We start from the raw sequence: 20,198 nt of genomic DNA, 5'->3' as shown, positions 1-20,198 counted from the left end.
AAATCCCGATTTCACCCGGAACACTTCCGATATCCAAATATAGGCTTCCAATATATCAATATTCATGTCTCGACCATTTCAAGACTCCTCGTCATGTCCGTAATCACATTCGGTACTCCGAACAAACTTCGGTACATCAAAACTCATAAACTCATAATATAACTGTCATCGAAACCTTAAGCGTGCGGACCCTACGGGTTCGTGAACTATGTAGACATGACCGAGAACCGTTTCCGGTCGATAACCAATAGCGGAACCTGGATGCTCATATTGTCTCCTACATATTCTACGAAGATCTTTATCGGTCACACCGCATAACAACATACGTTGTTCCCTTTGTCATCGGTATGTTACTTGCCCGAGATTTGATCGTCGGTATCTCAATACCTAGTTCAATCTCGTTACCGTCAAGTCTCTTTACTCGTTACGTAATGCATCATTCCGTAACTAACTCATTAGCTACATTGCTTGCAAGGCTTATAGTCATGTGCATTACCGAGAGGGCCCAGAGATACCTCTCCGACAATCGGAGTGACAAATCCTAATCTCGAAATACGCCAACCCAACATGTACCTTCGAAGACACCTGTAGAGCTCCTTTATAATCACCCAGTTACGTTGTGATGTTTAGTAGCGCACAAATTGTTCCTCCGGTAAACGGGAGTTGCATAATCTCATAGTTGTAGGAACATGTATAAGTCATGAAGAAAGCAATAGCAACATACTAAACGATCAATGCTAAGCTAACGGAATGGGTCAAGTCAATCACATCATTCTCCTAATGATGTGATCCCATTAATCAAATGACAACACATGTCTATGGTTAGGAAACATAACCATCTTTGATTAATGACCTAGTCAAGTAGAGGCATACTAGTGACATTAAGTTTGTCTATGTACTCACACATGTATCATGTTTCCGGTTAATACAATTATAGCATGAATAATAAACATTTATCATGATATGAAGAAATAAATAATAACTTTATTATTGCCTCTAGGGCATATTTCCTTCAGTAACGTGCAAGAAAACGGAGTCCGGGAGGCACACGAGGTGCCCACGAGACAGGGGGCGCGCCCTACAGGGGGGCACCCTCCACTCTCATGGGAGCCTCGTGTCCCTTTCGGACTACTTCTTTCTTCCTAAAATTCTTAAATATTCCAAAACTAATAAAAATTGCCATTGGAGTTGTTTTGGAGTCGGTTTACTTACCGTACCACATACCTATGCCTTTTCGGAGTCTGGAATGTTCTGGAAAGTGTCCCTTATGTATTCCTCAGGGGTTACGGTTTCAATAATATTAGTTTCAACATTGATAGGATTACCTGAAATATAATGTTTAATTCTTTGACCGTTTACCACCCTCGGATTTGTGCCTTCGAAGTTGTTGATTTTTATGGCACCAGAACGATAGACCTCCTCGATAACGTAGGGACCTTCCCATTTTGAGAGAAGTTTTCCTGCAAAAAATCTTAAACGAGAGTTGAATAATAGCACATAATCTCCTACGTTAAACTCACGCTTTTGTATCCTCTTATCATGCCAGCGTTTGACTTTTTCTTTGAAAAGCTTGGCATTCTCATAGGCTTGGGTTCTCCATTCATCAAGTGAGCTAATATCAAATAACCTCTTCTCACCGGCAAGCTTGAAGTCATAATTGAGCTCTTTAATAGCCCAATATGCTTTATGTTCAAGTTCAAGAGGTAAATGACATGCTTTTCCATAAACCATTTTATATGGAGACACACCCATAGGATTTTTGTATGCAGTTCTATAGGCCCATAATGCATCATCATGTTTTTTGGACCAATTCTTCCTAGATCTATTCACAGTCTTTTGCAAAATTAATTTGAGCTCTCTATTGCTCAACTCTACTTGACCACTAGACTGCGGATGATAAGGAGATGCTATTCTATGATTGACATCATACTTAGTGAGCATCTTATGGAAAGCACCATGAATGAAATGTGAACCACCATCAGTCATAAGATATCTAGGGACTCCAAACCTCGGAAAATTAACTTCTTTAAGCGTTTTAATAGAAGTGTTATGATCAGCACTACTAGTTGGAATAGCTTCTACCCACTTAGTAACGTAATCAACAACAACTAAAATATGTGTATAACCATTAGAGGCAGGAAAAGGTCCCATATAGTCAAAGCCCCAAACATCAAACGGTTCAATAACAAGAGAATAATTCATAGGCATTTCTTGATGTCTACTAATGTTACCTATTCTTTGACATTCATCACAAGATAAGACAAACTTACGAGCATCTTTGAAGAGAGTAGGCCAATAAAAACCAGATTGTAGTACCTTGTGTGCAGTTCTATCTCCAGCGTGGTGTCCTCCATAAGATTCAGAGTGACACTTACGTAGAATTTGTTCCTGTTCATGCCCAGGCACACAACGTCTAATAACACCATCTACTCCTTCTTTATAAAGGTGTGGATCATCCCAGAAGTAATGTCCTAAATCATAAACGATCTTTTTCTTTTGCTAGTATGTGAAACTAGGCGGTAAATATTTAGCAACAATGTAATTAGCATAATCAGCATACCAAGGAGCAGTACAAGAAGCATTAACGACCGCTAATTGTTCATCAGGAAAGCTATCATTAATAAGCAGTGGGTCATCAAGAACATTCTCTAACCTAGACAAGTTATCTGCAACGGGGTTCTCAGCTCCCTTTCAATCAATAATGTGCAAATCAAACTCTTGGAGCAAGAGAACCCATCTAATGAGTCTAGGCTTAGCATCTTTCTTTTCCATAAGATATTTAATAGCAGCATGATCAGTGTGAATAGTAACTTTGGAATCAACAATATAAGGTCTGAACTTAACACATGCAAACACAACTGCTAAGAATTCTTTTTCAGTGGTAGCATAATTTCTCTGGCTAGTATCAAGAGTCTTACTAGCATACTGGATAATATTTAATTTCTTATCAACTCTTTGCCCTAAAATAGCACCTACAGCATAATCACTAGCATCACACATAGTTTCAAAAGATAAATTCCAATCAGGTGGCTGAACAATAGGTGTAGTGATCAAAGCTTTCTTAAGCACTTCTAACGCTTCTACACAATCATCATCAAAGACAAAAGGAATATCTTTTTGCAATAAATTAGTCAAAGGTCTAGAGATTTTAGAAAAGTCCTTAATGAACCTCCTATAAAAACCGACATGACCAAGGAAACTTCTTATACCTTTTATGTCCTTGGGACATGGCATCTTTTCAATAGCATCAACTTTGGCTTTATCAACTTCAATACCTCTCTCGGAGATCTTGTGCCCCAAGACAATGCCTTCATTAACCATAAAGTGACACTTTTCCCAATTCAGGATGAGACTAGTGTCTTCGCATCTCTACAAAACTCGATCAAGGTTGCTCAAACAATCATCAAAAGAGGATCCATAGACAGAGAAGTCATCCATGAATACCTCACAAATATTTTCACAAAAATCAGAGAATATAGCCATCATGCATCTTTGAAAGGTAGCAGGTGCATTACATAAACCAAAAGGCATACGTCTATAAGCAAAAGTACCAAAAGGGCAAGTAAAGGTAGTTTTAGATTGATCCTTCGCTGACACAGCTATCTGAGAGAAACCAGAATAGCCATCTAGAAAGCAAAAATGTGTGTGTTTGGATAGCCTTTCTAGCATTTGATCAATAAAAGGTAAAGGGTAATGATCTTTCTTAGTTATTTAACTTACGGAAATCAATTACCATCCTATAACCTGTAATAATTCTTTGCAGGATTAATTCATCTTTATCATTAGGAACGACGGTAATACCTCCCTTTTTAGGGACACAATGGACAGGGCTTACCCATTCACTATCAGCACGGGATAAATAATACCTGCCTCAAGGAGTTTTAGTATCTCCTTTCTTACCACTTCCTTCATCTTGGGATTTAATCGTTTTTGAGGATCCCTAACTGGTTTGGCATCTTTCTCCACTGAAATCTTGTGTTGACATAATGTGGGACTAATGCCCTTAAGATCATCCAGAGTATATCCAATAGCTGCTCGGTGCTTCTTCAGAGTTTTCAATAATCTTTCTTCTTTTTTCTCTGAAAGGTTAGCACTAATAATAACAGGATATATTTCTTTTTCATCAAGATAAGCATACTTGAGATTATCAGGTAATGGTTTCAGCATAGGTTCCTGTTTAAGGAACACCTCATATATTTCTTCCCTTTTCTTCATAAACATATCGTTTTCATGGTCTAGCAAATATTGTTCTAATGGATCAGTTGGAGGAACAACAATGGAAGCAAGACCAATAATCTCATCCTTGCTAGGTGGTTCCCTTTCACGAGGTTGTCTACTAAACTTAGCAAAATTAAACTCATGAGACATACCATCTATGCCAACAGTGACAATATTCTTTTCACAATTAATCTTAGAACTAGCAGTATTCAAGAAGGGTCTACCAAAAAATAATTGGACAAAAGGCATCTTGTGGGGAAGCAAGAACAAGAAAATCAGCAGGATATTTAACCTTCTCACACAAAACTTCAACATCTCTAACAATCCCAACAGGTTTAATGGTATCCCTATTAGCAAGCTTAATAGTAAGATCAATGTCTTCTAATTCAATGGGTGCAATGTCGTGCATAATTTCTTTATATAAATCATAAGGGATAGCGCTGGCACTAGCACCCATATCACATAAACCATGATAACAATGATCTCCTATTTTAACAGAAATAACAGGCGTGCCTACGACAGGTCTACGTGTCTTAGTATCTGGCCTAGCAATATTAGCAGTCTCACAACAGAGAAATGACATGCCCATCTAAGTCCTCATCCAAGAGATCTTTAACCATAGCAATACTAGGTTCAACATTAATTTGCTCAGGAGGTGTATAAGTCCTAGTATTACTCTTACGAACAACAGTCGAAGCTTTAGCATGATCCTTTATCCTAACAGGGAAAGAAGGTTTTCAACATAAGCAGTAGGAACAATAGGATCACTATAGGTAATAGTCTTTTCTTCGACTGTAATAGGTGCAACTACTTTCACTTCAATAGGAGGATTATATTTAAACCACTTCTCTTTAGGGAGATCAACATGAGTAGCAAAAGTTTCACAAAAAGTAGCTACTATCTCAGAGTCAAGTCCATACTTGGCGCTAAATCCACTAAAAGCATCGGTATCCATAAAAGATTTAACACAATCGAACTTAGGTGTCATACCTGACTCCTTACCATCGTCGAAACCCCAATCTTCAAAGTTGCGTTTAATTCTTTCCAATAAGTCCCATTTGAAATCAATAGTCTTCAGCATATAAGAACCAGCACAGGAAGTATCGAGCAGGTTGCGATTATCAAGAGAAAGCCGAGCATAAAAATTCTGAATAATCATTTCCCGAGAGAGCTCATGATTGGGGCATGAATATAACATTGACTTAAGCCTCCCCCATGCTTGAGCGATGCTTATAATTCCAACTTCTGGTGAAATTCCAACTTCAATCGCTTATAATTCCAAGATCTCGTATCATCACATAGCCTATACCATGTCGATGCATCTCCCTTCAAAGATAAAGGGAAGACCTTCCTTTTGACAACATCATCGGGAATACCTGCAAGCTTAAATAATTCACAAACTTCATCCACAAAGATAAGGTGTAAATCGAGATGCAATGTTCCATCTCCTATAAATGGATTAGCTAGCAGTTTCTCTATCATACCTGAAGGAATCTCAAAGTTAATATTTTCATAAAGTTCAGTAGGTTGAGGAGCAACTCTTTGATCTTTTGGTTGGGGTGAAGATACCCCAAACAAGCCCCTCAAAGGATTAGTTTCCATAGTGACAAGTAATAGAAAATTTCAGCACACTATATAAATGTTTCCTTACCAAGTTCCACTCACCAAAAGCGCTACACTCCCCGGCAACGGCACCAGAAAAGAGTCTTGATGACCCACAAGTGTAGGGGATCTATCGTAGTCCTTTCGATAAGTAAGAGTGTCGAACCCAACGAGGAGCAGAAGGAAATGATAAGCGGTTTTCAGTAAGGTTTTCTGCAAGCACTGAAATTGTAGGTGATAGATAATTTTATGATAAGATAAATAGTAACGAGTAACAAGTAAATAAAGTAAATAAGGTGCAACAAGGTGGCCCAATCTTTTATTTAGCAAAGGATAAGCCTAGACAATTTCTAATAATGAGAAAGGAGCTCCCGAGGACACACTGGGAATTATCGTCAAGCTAGTTTTCATCATGTTCATATGATTCACGTTTGGTACTTTGATAATTTGATATGTGGGTGGACCGGTGCTTGGGTACTGCCCTTACTTGGATAAGCATTCCACTTATGATTAACCCCTATTGCAAGCATCTGCAACTACAACAAAAGTATTAAGGTAAACCTAACCATATCATGAAACATGTGGATCCAAATTAGCCCCTAACGAAGCAACGCATAAACTAGGGTTTAAGCTTCTGTCACTCTAGCAACCCATCATCTACTTATTAATTCTTTATGCCCTCCTCTAGGCCCAATAATGGTGAAGTGTCATGTAGTCGACGTTCACATGACACCACTAGAGGAGAAGACAACATACATCTCATCAAAATATCGAACGAATACCAAATTCACATGACTACTAATAGCAAGACTTCACCCATGTCCTTAGGAACAAACGTAACTACTCACAAAGCATATTCATGTTTATAATCAGAAGTGTAATAATATGCATTAAGGATCTGAACATATGATCTTCCACCAAGTAAACCAATAAGTATCAGCTACAAGGAGTAATCAACACTACTAGCAACCCACAGGTACCAATTTGTGGTTTTGGATACAAGATTGGATACAAGAGATGAACTAGGGTTTGAGAGGAGATGGTGTTGGTGAAGATGTTGATGGAGATTGACCCCCTCCCGACGAGAGGATCGTTGGTGATGACGTTGGTGATGATTTCCCCCTCCCGGAGGGAAGTGTCCCCGGCAGAATAGCTCTGCTAGAGCCCTAGATTGGTTCCGCCTCGTGGCGGCGGATTCGTCCCGTAAGCTTGCCCCCGATTTTTTCCAAGGTAAAAGTGATGATATAGCAGAAGATGGAAGTCGGAGGCCCACCAGGGTGCCCAAGAGATAGGGGGCGCGCCCTATAGGGGGGGCACCCCTTGTCTCCTGGACAGGGTGTGGGCCCCTGGCCTATTTCTTTCGCTCAGAAATTCTTATAAATCCCAAAAAGTTGTTTCGTGGAGTTTCAGGAATTTGGAGTTGTGCAGAATAGGTTTCCAACGTTTGCTTCTTTTCCAGCCAGAATTCCAGCTGCCGGCATTCCCCCTCTTCATGGTAAACCTTGTAAAATAAGAGAGAATAGCCATAAGTAATTAGATATATTGTGTAATAACAACCTATAATGCTATAAATATTGATATAAAATCATGATGCAAAATGGACGTATCAATATCTTCGTGCGTCGTGCCGAAGAATCGCTGCAGGGTCCGCGGCCCTTCCGGGTTGAATTCCCACACATGGAGAGGCTGGTGCTGGCAGGGAAGGGTCCGGTGGAATAGCATCACCTGGATCACGTTAGTGAGGCTGGTGTTCTTTTTTATAATGTTTTTGATGCGCTTTTGCAGCATCAACACCTCGTCGGTCGCCCCCCAATCCGGACCCTTGTTGATCCACGACGCAAGCCGCATCGGGGGTCCAGATCTAAACTCAGGAGTGGCTGCCCAGTTGGCGCCACGGGGTTCAGTGATGTAGAACCATTCCTACTGCCATATCTTGACAGTTTCCACGAAGGCCCCTTTGGGCCAGGTGACATTGGGGAGTTTGCTCACCATGGCACCTCCGCAGTCTGCGTGCTGCCCGTCCACCACCTTTGGCTTCACGTTGAAGATTTTGAGCCAAAAACCAAAGTGGGGGGAGGGATGCAGCGGAGCGCCTCGCACACGACGATAAACGCCGAGATGTGTATGAAGGAGTTTGGGGCTAGATCATGGAAATCTAGCCCGTAATAGAACATGAGGCCGCGGACAAAAGGGTGAAGTGGAAACCCTAGTCTGCGGAGGAAGTGGGGGATGAATAACACCCTTTCGGCGGGCCCTGGAGTGGGGATGACCTGCTTCTTGGCAGGGAGCCTGTACGCAATGTCCGTGCTCAGGTACCCCGCCTCCTGGAGCTCCTTGATGTCCTTCTCCTTCACGAGGAGTCCACCCACTTGCCTTGAAAGCCGAATCCGAACATGGCCGGAGAGGTTGGTGGCGGTGGGGAGGATTGAAGCTTGGGCGTTGGAGCTCGAAGATGGGAAGGCTGAGGAAGAAGGAGGCGTGGGATGAAAAAGATGGATCTTTATCCACTTATATAGGTCGTGAATACCGAGTGCCCGCCTCGCTAGCCTTAAAACTTCGCCTGCTCCCGATGTGGGTATGCGCCGCAGTCGGTTGGGTTACCCAAATACCATTGATGTGCAATCCTGTATTAAGTGGGCACGATCTCTGTTTTGACAGGACATGCCAACAAGGCATGGCCTCAAAACACGGAAAGCGGGGTGTGAAAACGGTTCCAAATAACGAAGGTTCAAGTCTGACGCTTCATCGAAAAATTTGTCAGTAAAAGACATTATTCTTATTTTTATATATGTCATGCCTTTGCGACTAAGGCTTGTGTTTATTATCAAAAGCCGGATACAATTCTTTTACAGAGGAAGGCCGATGTGTATTCTTCAGGGAATCCGCCTTGCAATGCCGAAGACAATCTGAACGCCGAATATATCATCATTGAAGACTAGTTCAGGGGCTACTATGGGAGTCCTGGACTAGGGGGTCCTCGGGCGTCCGGCCTATTGGATATGGGCCGGACTGATGGGCCGTCAAGATACAAGACCGAAGATTATCTCTCGTGTCCGGTATGGACTCCTGTATGCGTGGATGGCAAGTGTAGGTGTCCGGGTGTATTATTCCTTTCTGTAAAACCGACTGTGTACAACCCTAAGCCCCTCCGGTGTCTTTATAAACCGGAGGGTAGATCGAAGGCAGGATCACAACATTGCTAGGCTAGCTAATCTAGGGTTAGCCGAATCGATCTCGAGGTAGATCAACTCTTGTAACCTTTATACCCTCGAATATAATCAAACAGGAGTAGGGTTTTACCTCCATTAAGAGGGCCCGAACCTGGGTAAACATTGTGTCCTTTCTTCATAGTTACCATTGATCCTTAGATGTGCAGCTTGGACCCCCCTACCCGAGATCTGCCGGTTTTGACACCGACAGACACCACTATCCAAAAGGTAGTAGATGGTGTGTTGATGATGAACTCCTTACTCTTGTGCTTCAAATGATAGTCTCCCCAACACTCAACTCTCTCTCACAGATTTGGATATGGTGGAAAGATTATTTGAGTGGAAAGCAACTTGGGGAAGGTTAGAAATCAAGATTCTTGGTAGGATTGGTATATCTTGATCTCAACACATGAGTAGGTGGTTCTCTCTCAAAAAATGTATGCTGGAAGTGTAGGCACGTTCTAATGGCTCTCTCACATATGGAGAAGGGGGTGGAGGGGTATATATAGCCTACACACAAAATCCAACCGTTACACACATTTGACCCAACTAGGTTAGACCGAATAGAAGAACTCGATGAGACCCATTTAGTTCAAAATGTGAACGTTAGGAATCTCGGTGGGACCGAGTGGAACAACTCGGTGCGTCCGATGTGCTAGGGCTTAGGGCAAACATCAAACCAGTGGCACCGATTGCATCAACTCGGTGAGACCGAAGTGAAGCAATAAGGCAACAGAGCGAATGCCAAGCCAACTCAGTGAGACCGACCGCTATTTCGATGAGACCGAAATAATTGCAACAGGCAACAAAGAATTGACAGCGCAATCTCGGTGAGACTAAGATCCGTATCGGTGTGACCGAACTATTAGGGTTTCTGGTAGTGGCTATGTCATATGAACTCAGTGGCTCCGGATAGGATGAATCGGTGGGGCTGAGTTGGAGTTTAGGGTTTTGACATATTTGGAATGAGAAAGTGGTTGAGAGGTTTGGAGCAATATCACTAAGCATTTGAGCAAGCAAGCCATTAAGCAACACATCATCCCCTTTTAATAGTACTGCTTTTCGATGGACTCAATGTGATATTGGATTGCTAAAAATGAAATGAAGAGTCTTGATCTTTTGCCAATATGTGTCCTTAGCATTTTGAGGGGTCCACATCTCTAGTCCATGCCATGCCATTCATTGAACTTTCTAAAATATTAAACTTGAATGGATATTAGTTCAATGAGCTATATGTTATTATGAATTACCAAAACCACCCAAGGATTAGTTGCACTTTCATACGCACAGCTTGTGGCCGCACTCCAGTTCCGCCACGGCCTAGAACTTGACGATGGCCCGTTCTGCCTCGTCCTTTGAGACGAGCAGTAACATGTAGCATCGTCCGCCCCAGTTTTGCTGACATGATCGGCCGACAAAGGTCGCCAAGGACCAGCTCCACGGGCCTTTTCTCCCTAAACTGTGCCTTTTGCGGAATGGTAGGCAGCGCTGCTTCCCGATGAGGCACCCTCACAAAACTCATCCATGTCCGCGATGTGCGGTAGGCCACAAACAAAACCTCCGCTCGCCATCCTTCGTAGCCCATTGAAGTGTAGGTGCCCGAGCCCGAGCTGTACATGGCCCATGGCAAGGCTCACTGGATAAATAGGGCAAAATGAAAGCTTGTACAAGCGATTCGGTGCACATGTTACCTTTTGACTAGGAGACGACTGCGCTGATCGCGTGCAGTGAGCACTCCATGGCGAATGGCGATGTCGTACCAGTTCTCGCCTAGTTGGCCAAGACTGACGACACTACTCTTGAGCGTAGGGACGAAGAAGACATCTGTGAACGTCTGTTGGTCTTCCTCATCCATGGCCAAGACAACGGTATCGGGGTCGTGGATCTTGACAACCAATCCATCCGCGAATTGCACCTTGCATGAGATTGATCGGTCCAGTTCGGCGTATGCATCAGTCGATCCGGTCATGTGGTTCGTTGCGCCGGTGTCAAGGAACCAGACCTCACCGCCACATCTGTAGCCATCATGTGTGGGCGTGATCACCGCCTTATCCTTGTTGAGGGAGATGTGGCCACCCGTGAGATCCGATGGTCGGACCAAGCTTGGGGCCGGACTGAGCTAGGGTCGCGACCGCCAACCCCTCCTGGACGGACTCACGCAGGCCATCGTCAGGCTGGGTCCCTCATCCTCCTCCACCTGGACAAAATTTGTCGCGGCCGCCTCATTACGCTACTTTTGTGGCACTCACGGCCCGATTGCCCTTCTTACCGCAATACCAACACCTTTCCTGATCGCCCTCGCTGCGGGGACCACGTGTTGCCTACCCTATCGCTTGGGCTGGCAAAGCTTTCGCCTGCAGTTGTCGCCGGCACCACGACCATAGCTACCAACCGAGGTAGGACAAATTTGGTGTTTTGACCCTTTTTGTGAAAATTGAGCCAAATCTGACCCTGGTTCAAAAAAAAAATCAAGATCTGACCTATTGCTGAGGTCGATGGCGGTAGAGTATAACTACCTTGACGGTAGGATTGCACGCCCTATCATAAAAAAGTTCTAAGTATCAATACAGTGTTTGTATCCACCTACCGCCGGGCGCCTCGGCAGTAGGGTTGCACATGCTACCGTCGGCCAGTTTGGCGGTAGGGCTGCACTTTCGCTGGCGTGGATAAGTTGCCTACCGCCAGAGGCCTCGGCCGTAGGAAAAGGATCAGATCCCGATTTTTTTTTAAATCTGAGTCAGCTCGACGCAAAAGGGTCAAAACACCAAATTTGCCCACCGCTTCCCTAGTCACCGTTGCCGCATGGGTGCCTCTTCCTCGGCTCCCACTCCTGAGTGAGAAGCAGGCGTCCGCCGCTGGCGCTCTCCCGGCCGTCGTCCAGGCGGTCCTTGCGAGATATATGTTAAAATGTATGGAATCATCATACACTGCAACTGATATGTTATAAAAAAGAATACAACTGATATATGAGCGTGAAAGTGAGAAAAATGCAACTGATATATACCGTGTTTCAAGATCCAACTAGCAAAGAAAGTGCAGTGTGAAATATCGATGCAGTAAAACAAGGCAAATGAAGTATGGCAAATGAAGTATATACAAGAAATGCACTGTAAATTCCAATCGAGTAACAGAACATTGCAGCATCTCTCGACTTCTCTTAAAGCATCATCCTGCCACCGCTAGTTTTAAACATTTGTAATATTCACCATGCTACAGTTTACATCGAGTTACACCGGTCCAGCAGCGTTTAGTTATAAAACAAATGTACACCAGACAGACTTGATATCTAAGGCTCTTGGCTCGGAAGGGCTACCAGCGCCGCTTGCAAAAGAGAAACCAGTTTCAACCTTAGACTGGACATTGTGCGGCTAATAGACAGCTCGTCTTCACCAAAAGAAGCGTCGCTCTCTCCCACCTGCTGCTGAGCCTGAGCCTGAGCGACCTGACCTTCCAGGTAGCGCCGTAAGCCGGGCTCGACGACATCCATCAGACCAAGGGATGCGGGGGTGTGCATCCATCTCGAGACGATGAACCCGGCCAACAGATACTGCCCTTTGAGCACCAGCTCTCAGATATGAAGCACGGGAGCAGCACCTTACCGAACAGCAGAGACTTCTGATTCATCTTAGATTCAGCTTCCCAGTGTGCGCAGAGATCGCCCTGGAACGACCTCGCGAGATGTCCGACGAGGTGGCATGTGTGAGAGAAGAGTTTCGAGTACCCCTCTTCTCCAGCCATCTTCTGCAGGACTCCGGATGAGAGGACCAACGCCAGCAGCTCGTGGTCTTTGGCATTCGATGAGGTGGACGCAGTTCCTTCCCTGATTTTCGCCTCGACCGTCTGCAGGCACTGCAGCTGTGGAGCTTCGTATGGGAGCAGCAGCATGATTTTGAGAGCCATGAAGCAGTTCGGTGCTGCGGAAAGGAGTTCAAGCAAGCGGTGTGCTTCTTCGTCCTCTAGCAACCTGCTATGCTTTGAGGATGCTCGATCTAGAAGCTCAATGATCTTCTGGAGCTCGCCGAGCCCAGCAAGCTTTCTGATGATCTCCATCCAACAACTGTGGAGAGGATGGACAGATAATGACGACGCACCATCTTGCTTTTGCGCTGGATTCTCCAACTCTTCTGGTAGGGCCTCCCAGCCATCATCCCATCCATCACTCCAGTCGCTTGCTTCTTTTGGCGAATCCTGAGGCTGAACATATTCTTCTTTTGGTGAAGAGAACAGTTGCTCCCACTCTTCTAGCACTGCTTCCAGAACAGTAACACTCTCAACAGAAGAAGCACGTTCCGACAAATGTAAGAAGCAAGATACTGCAGAGTGAAGACTCGACAAGTTTTCGGGCGTGATACTAGTATCTGGCAGAACTGCAGTGACCATCTGATTAGATCTGAGTGCCACCAGACTCGCTGTGATGCTGCAAGAGGGAGTACTGCCCTCATCAGCTAAGGAATCACTTGTTCCAGGCTCATACCATGATTCCCATGGCTCAACCTGGGAAACAATCTCATTTGGAAGGCTTTTGAGGTTTCTTCCCGTAATACACTGCATCAGCTGCAGCGCATAGACACGTAGTTGGCTACCTAGCTGCATGTTCTCAGAAAAGGCTATCAACTTTCCCCAGACACCAGATCGGATCATTTCAAGAGAGTCAGCATGCTCCCCTACTGACTGGCTCAATGAAGACAGTAACTTATGAAGCAATGCCTGAGAATCACAAGAGCCTTCGATCAGATTGGACAAACAGCCATCTGTAGAAGCACCATAAAGCTCTAAGAGATCCAAAGGATTCCTCGAGTCTGCATTTACACTTTCCAAATTTTCCTGTCCTCCATGGTACACTTCAACTACAGTTTTGAAACCACATCCAGAAAGAACCATAGCTCGGCAAAAGTGTGATGTGTCCATTATCATTTCACTGTTAAAGCCAACTTGTACAAACATAGAGATGGCATCCCAACCTTGGTGCACTGTTATCTCATTATTTATTAACAGCTGTCTGAAGGTACTCATGCAGTGAGTTAACCGGTTCGAATCCAAGTAGCCTGTCCTTTCATATGAGCTAGCATCAGTTGACTGCTTTGGTATGTCGTCAACTAGTTTAATCCAAAGCGTTAACAGCATACAGAGAGGTTCCTTCCATGAAGGTTCCTGTGGTTGGCTTCTTGCTAAGTTGCAAGGGAAACATAGTGTGTAATACCTTCCAATAATGTATGAAATATCTGTGGCAGGAAGAGTTTGGATATACTCCTTGCAACTATCATAGTTCAACTCAATTTCACAAACTGCTAGTAACTTCTCACAATCTGTGCTGTTTGACCGTGCTTCATTGCGGCCTTCTAAAGATGCCAACATGCCAAGAACATAATGCTTGTAAACACCTTGGCGTGATACAAGACCCTTGGCCTGTAAATCAACATACATACTCACAAGAGCTTGGACCATATCAGCTAGAGCACTGACGGTTGAGGCATGGATATTCTTGCATACTTCTTCATTGAAGTGGTCAAAGTTCAGATTATCCAGGCCAGCAATGTTTTTTGTAGTTTAAGCCATCAATGAAACATGTTCAAGCTTCAAGCTGAAAGGATGACAAAGATGTTCAGGCTAGAGCACTGACTTTCTTGCATTCTTCCTCGAGGACCTTGTAATACTGAAATGGCTCAAGCTTATGTGTATGAACATGTTCTTGGTATGTCAATTATATCTTACTAGTCCTCTTAAGATACGAATGACATGCTGAAAGGATGCCAAAGATGTAGGAGAGGCGTTGCTTATTATACCCATCGATCTCTGGGTAGACATCTGAATATATCATAGCAATCACCCCCTTAGCTGATTTGACAATATCCTCCCGGAATTCAGCAATTTCATTCAGAATATCATCGTTATCCCAATATTCAGAGACGAGAGCACAGCCCAGAAATCGTAAAAGCACCTAAATTAATCAAGAGATAATATAGATATCAGATATGAGAAGCTTACATCACAAGGAAACTAAAACATAAGATGTTTCTGCATAGATTGCAGCCCTGCTGGGAGAGAGAGAGAGAGAGATACCTCTGTTCGCTGCAAGCCATAGTTCTCAGCTATCTTTACTGCTTCCTTTATTATATGTTTTCTCTCCAGCTTTACGGAGTCAACAAAGGAGAAAACAACCTTTTTGATATAGTTAGCATCGCCAGATAAGAATCGAGACGTGTCAATATCAGGCAGTACATTTTTCAGCATTCTTGCTTGATCAGCCATTCGTTTCTCCTCTTCTAATTTTGATTTCCACTCTCCCCAGTAAGTGGCATGTGCCATATCAATCTGGTCTAAATCATCTGATCAAAGTAAAAGTAAAGAAAAGTGAAAATCATATAAATGAATGGCATCTCATGAAAAAGGAAGACAGAATATTGGACTAGACAAGTATTCAGAAAATAAACTGAGGCAGTGATTCAGCTATTGTCTTGATATACTGTTGTCTTTAGTGCACCTACCTGAATCTATCGAGGTAAACTTCTCATGGAATTTTTGAAGCAAGAGATTTCTCCTCTGTTCAGGAGTAGAACATTCTTTCTTCAAACTGTTGAGGGAGCTATATGTCATTCCTACATTCATTATGCTACTAATCTCTTGATAACATTCTCGTTTTTTGAGCTCTTCCTCTATTATTTTCACTCCGTTGAAAGGGTCCATGAGATTCAGAAGAATTGAACAGGAAAGAACATAATCATCTTCATCAACGGGAGGCTCCATTACAGACTTTGCAAGAAACATGATTAGATCATCACTGGGAGCAAAACTATTTACACCTAGCCAATATATGATGCTATTTATTGCCTCCGTTTTTGTTGAAAATCGATATCTCCTGATGGGATGATTTGTCTCCGAAGAATGTTTTTTACCATCATGTATCTCATCATTAGACAACTTCAAAAGCCATGGCAATTCCAGTGCAGAGAAGGACAATAGTTTCCTATTTTCTGCAAAAGCAGATTCCCGACTATGTGTATCATCATTTGTGAAGTCCATGCAAACCTTTGATAGCATTTCTTTAGCAATCGCCACATGATCATGCTCTCTATCATGGCTAACGCCTTCTCTCAGGTCAAGTATATCTTGCACACTTTGCACAGGAAGAGGTGTATATGTAGAGCCATCAAAAAGAAATTGGGAGGGTTTGTTCCTGTTGATACCATTAATTGTTCAAATTTATCATGGACATCAAGTTCCTTCCAAGCATTCAATAGTTCCCCTACAGATTCTTCATCACAATGGCTAAGGGAGAAGCCCAATAGCTTTTCGCGGGTACTTGTATCCAAATTGTCAAGCTGAGGACCTCTTGCAATTGCAGCACATAAATCCCAGACTTCACCATGACCCTTTTTAGTCAAATTTAGACAGAGATCAAAGGCTAGCTGGAGGTCACCATTTACCACTGCTTCTCTAGCAATAGCCTCCTCAACAGCAGCTATTTCTTCTTCACTTCTTAATCCTAGTAGTTTAGCAACATCAATAATCTCTTCAAAATGAAGATATGCCCCTGTTTGACTCGTAATCACCATACGGATGATCTCCATAGGATCCTTTACCTGTCTGAACTAAACAGGGAGGATAGTCACCCCTAGACAAGGAAGTCTGACAGTTAGAGCATCAATTATATCAGTTTCCACTTGAACATTTTTGCTATTTGGTAACAGATTTAGGCATTCCCTAGCCTTCCAAATCTGAAAATGATTGTGCAATCCAAGTTAGTGTTAATCAGTGACGACATACCGGTTTGTATTTGCATAAAATACAATTTGGTGACATGAACTTACTTCGTTGCAGGACAATGTTGAAGCTGAGAAGAAATACTCCCTTGCAGCTTGGATAACGAGATTTTCAGCTTTTTCTGTGGACAAAGAAACTGCACTAGTACCTCCAAGATAGTTCCTGGCTAGTGAAAATTTACCAGCTTTTAGAAGCCCTCTAATGAATTCAGCGAGCATATATTCTGAATCAAGAAAAGGAAATGCCTTCTCTTGGAAGAGCTTCAAATCACGCCACATGTTAGCCCACTCATTGTCCGACCGAACAGGTTGACGTCTGCCAAATTTTGACAGGATCAGCCGTATAAGTTGTTTTACATTCTTCTCGTCTAAGTGTGCAGCAAGGAAGAAATGTGTTGGCTTTGGTACCTGCCAAAGTAGGACATGTTTTAAAACAAATAATGATGTAGCCAGTTAATCACATCCAGGCATCCTACCACTCGAAACTATTAATAACAAGTAAACCCCAATACAAAAAGGAAAGTTTACTGAGAGATCAAAGCGCGTGCCTATGTGAAAATAAATATATGAAGGAACCCAAGGAGATTTAGTGCAATGTCATAGTTGATTTAAGCAGCAAACTTTCTTTGAAGAGATACAGCACCTGGTAATAAGCAAAGAGCCTCCCTACTTCTACGTGACCTCAGCAACTTTTAGCATCTTCTCTCGCATATCAAGGGATTTTATGTTATCAAATTGGTAGGCTGTTGAATCACTGCAATAAGAATCCCCTGAATCACTTAGACGAGACAAGATATCAGCACACACTTGCTGCATTTCATCACAGGAAACCACACAAGTGCCAAGAGCTTGCTTAGCATCTTTCAAACTGAAATCTTCCTCACTAGCCAATAAAGATTTCTCTCTCTTTGTCTTATGGAGTAACTTTGACAAAATTGATGACATGGTATTCCACTGGTTAGTTGCAGAGCATACATAAATGCAGCAAATAGCAGTTTCTACCATCTCATTAAGATCCTTGAAGAGCCCACAAATTGGTGACTCCCCACAGCCGTTTTCAATAACAGACAAGCAAATGGACAGCTCATTTGCAGTAGCAACCTCTTTCATCCATCTAGTCAGGTAGGATTCTTCTTGTTTGTCAGCATTACTTGACGAGATCAAGTGCAATCTCTTATTCATAAAGGGGATAGCCATATCGTCTAGTCGCTGAACGACAGTATCATCTTTGGCTCCTTTCAGAATGATTTTAAACTTTTGATAGTCAGGTAAATCTTCCCAGGTTGCAAGGTTCATTATTAACTCATTCGACTCATCAGAATATACAACTTGGTAGAGGTATTTCATATCATCAAAGAATGGCTGCAGCTCCACTATCCCCTTTTGACATGCAAGCTCTATCATGGCAAGACAATTTTCCAGCTGTCCACTTAGGCAGTCAATGTCCCTAGCTCTACTCCTGTACCACTCCGAAAGTTCAGCGGCAGATGGCCATAAGAAACCAGTTGAGTGCTTCAAAAGTATTTCTGTTTTGACCTCTCCCCTCTTGTCCAATTGACCAGGAGAAGTGTTTATATATGCTGCCATCTGTTTGCATTCAACCCAATCACCATCTCTTAATATTACAACACTAGGAGGATATTTCCCAGGAAGCAACTGACTATAAGTCTGTACAGCAATAGTTTCTGGAATTGCAGACAGAACACGTAAAATGTCAGAAGAGATAGTATACGGATGGCGCTTCATGAGAAGATTAAGAGCTCCGATTTTGCCACTTTCAGCTAGAGCAATAGCAGTATCAACAAGGGGCGTCAAACGGAACTTGCTATATTCGCCAGCTGAGAACCTAAAATAGAAAGAACAACACATTTAGCTACAAGAAGTCCGTAACTCCCCTGTGCAATCAACTTGTGAAGTGTCTTTCCATGAGAGCTAACGCTAATGTGCATTGAAGTTGGAAATTGACATTCTGAAGTGGAAAAAAATCATCGACCTCTAAGAGTACATATGTTTAAGTCACCAGCTAGACTGGAAAATTCACAAGGCATTCACTTGAAGTGTTGACTACCCCTTATTTTCCCTTTTACTTCATATTAAACAAACCAAGATCCAGCTTGGCATTACTTTGGGCTCATTTGGGAATTGCAAAAGGTGGCACAGGCGTAATTGATTTGCTTGAGGAATAAAGCAGTATTCAAAAGTATCTATAGTCCGTTTTAAGACACTGCATTGAGACTCAAAACGGCTAATGCATGTATGATGGAAAAAGTTAAATCGATTATATTTGTAAACTTTTGCAGGATCAATATGGCTCAACAGCTGGAGCATAGTTGCAAACACTTCCAATGTGAACTGACTGCATTTATTATGCAAAGAGAAACCTTCCCATATTAATTCCCAAGAATGTCTCCAGCAAGTCGTTGTACCACAATAAACGAAGCCTGATGATACGACTGTCCCATGCTGAGCCATCACCACTATTATCCGGCTCCAAAAACTTGTAACAGTCTGTCATGCGAAAGCCAAAAGAAAATAGGGCTTTCAAAGCTGCTTCTGTAGGTCCAACTTTATTCACACATTCTGACAATACAAATGCTTGGTCTTTGATGTTCACCAAGTATGACTGTATATCATGAATATCTCCAGCAGAGTGCAACCAGCATGCTTTAAGCACGTCATCCTTATCTAGATTATACTGGGAGGCAAAATCCAAAGCCTCTTTTTGTTGATTCTTCCTGATGAGAACGGAGTACATCTCCAGTACTGTAACTTCGGAGAATGATACTAGACTCCAAAATATTTTATCCATCTCCGTGTGTTGATGATCCCCAGGAACACTATCCATTTGTCTGCTAGATTGCAAAACAAATGCATATCCTTCGATAGCCTTTGCCTTTTCCAACAGTGGTGTAGATAAAACAAGGTCACCTTTTGAAACTACCATTTCCTCAGCAATGCTGTACATGCTAATCCTACCATCTTCCTTTACTATCATGAGAATATTATCTGTCCACCAACTGATGTCCTTCACACCAATCAAGTGTGTTCCAGCGCCACTCCCGTGAGGATGAAGCGAAACAGAGCGCATATTACCATTGAGTACAAAGATGTCGACAGAACCATTCAAATCCAATGTAGCAATACGCCTGCCCTGAGGTGAGATTCTGACTTTTGGAAGCGGGGCCAAAGTTTTTCTATCTGTAGGAGGTGAAAACACTCCTTCCAACGGCGCACTTTGGAATGTAAGACTAAGTTCCAGATATTCATCGAAGTGCAATACATATAGAAAATATGCTCCTAAAACGCAACAGAGAATAAAGTTAGAAACAAGGGTACCCTTTCCTAAAAACAACTGCAACAGTAGCGGAATCTATGGCCTTCTGAAAGAAGTTCTTTACTAATTCTTCAA

The 20,198-nt window shown here is 42.8% G+C and overlaps 1 pseudogene; it reads right to left on the bottom strand.

Annotated features, from left to right (window-relative positions):
• Positions 1-12,105: 12,105 nt before the first annotated feature.
• LOC123138450 (MAG2-interacting protein 2-like) overlaps positions 12,106-20,198 on the bottom strand; it is an 11,313-nt pseudogene continuing 3,220 nt past the window's right edge.

Source organism: Triticum aestivum, chromosome 6B (genome assembly GCF_018294505.1).
Source record: "Triticum aestivum cultivar Chinese Spring chromosome 6B, IWGSC CS RefSeq v2.1, whole genome shotgun sequence".
Lineage (NCBI taxonomy): Eukaryota > Viridiplantae > Streptophyta > Magnoliopsida > Poales > Poaceae > Triticum > Triticum aestivum.
This window is presented reverse-complemented; position numbering and strand designations above follow the sequence as displayed.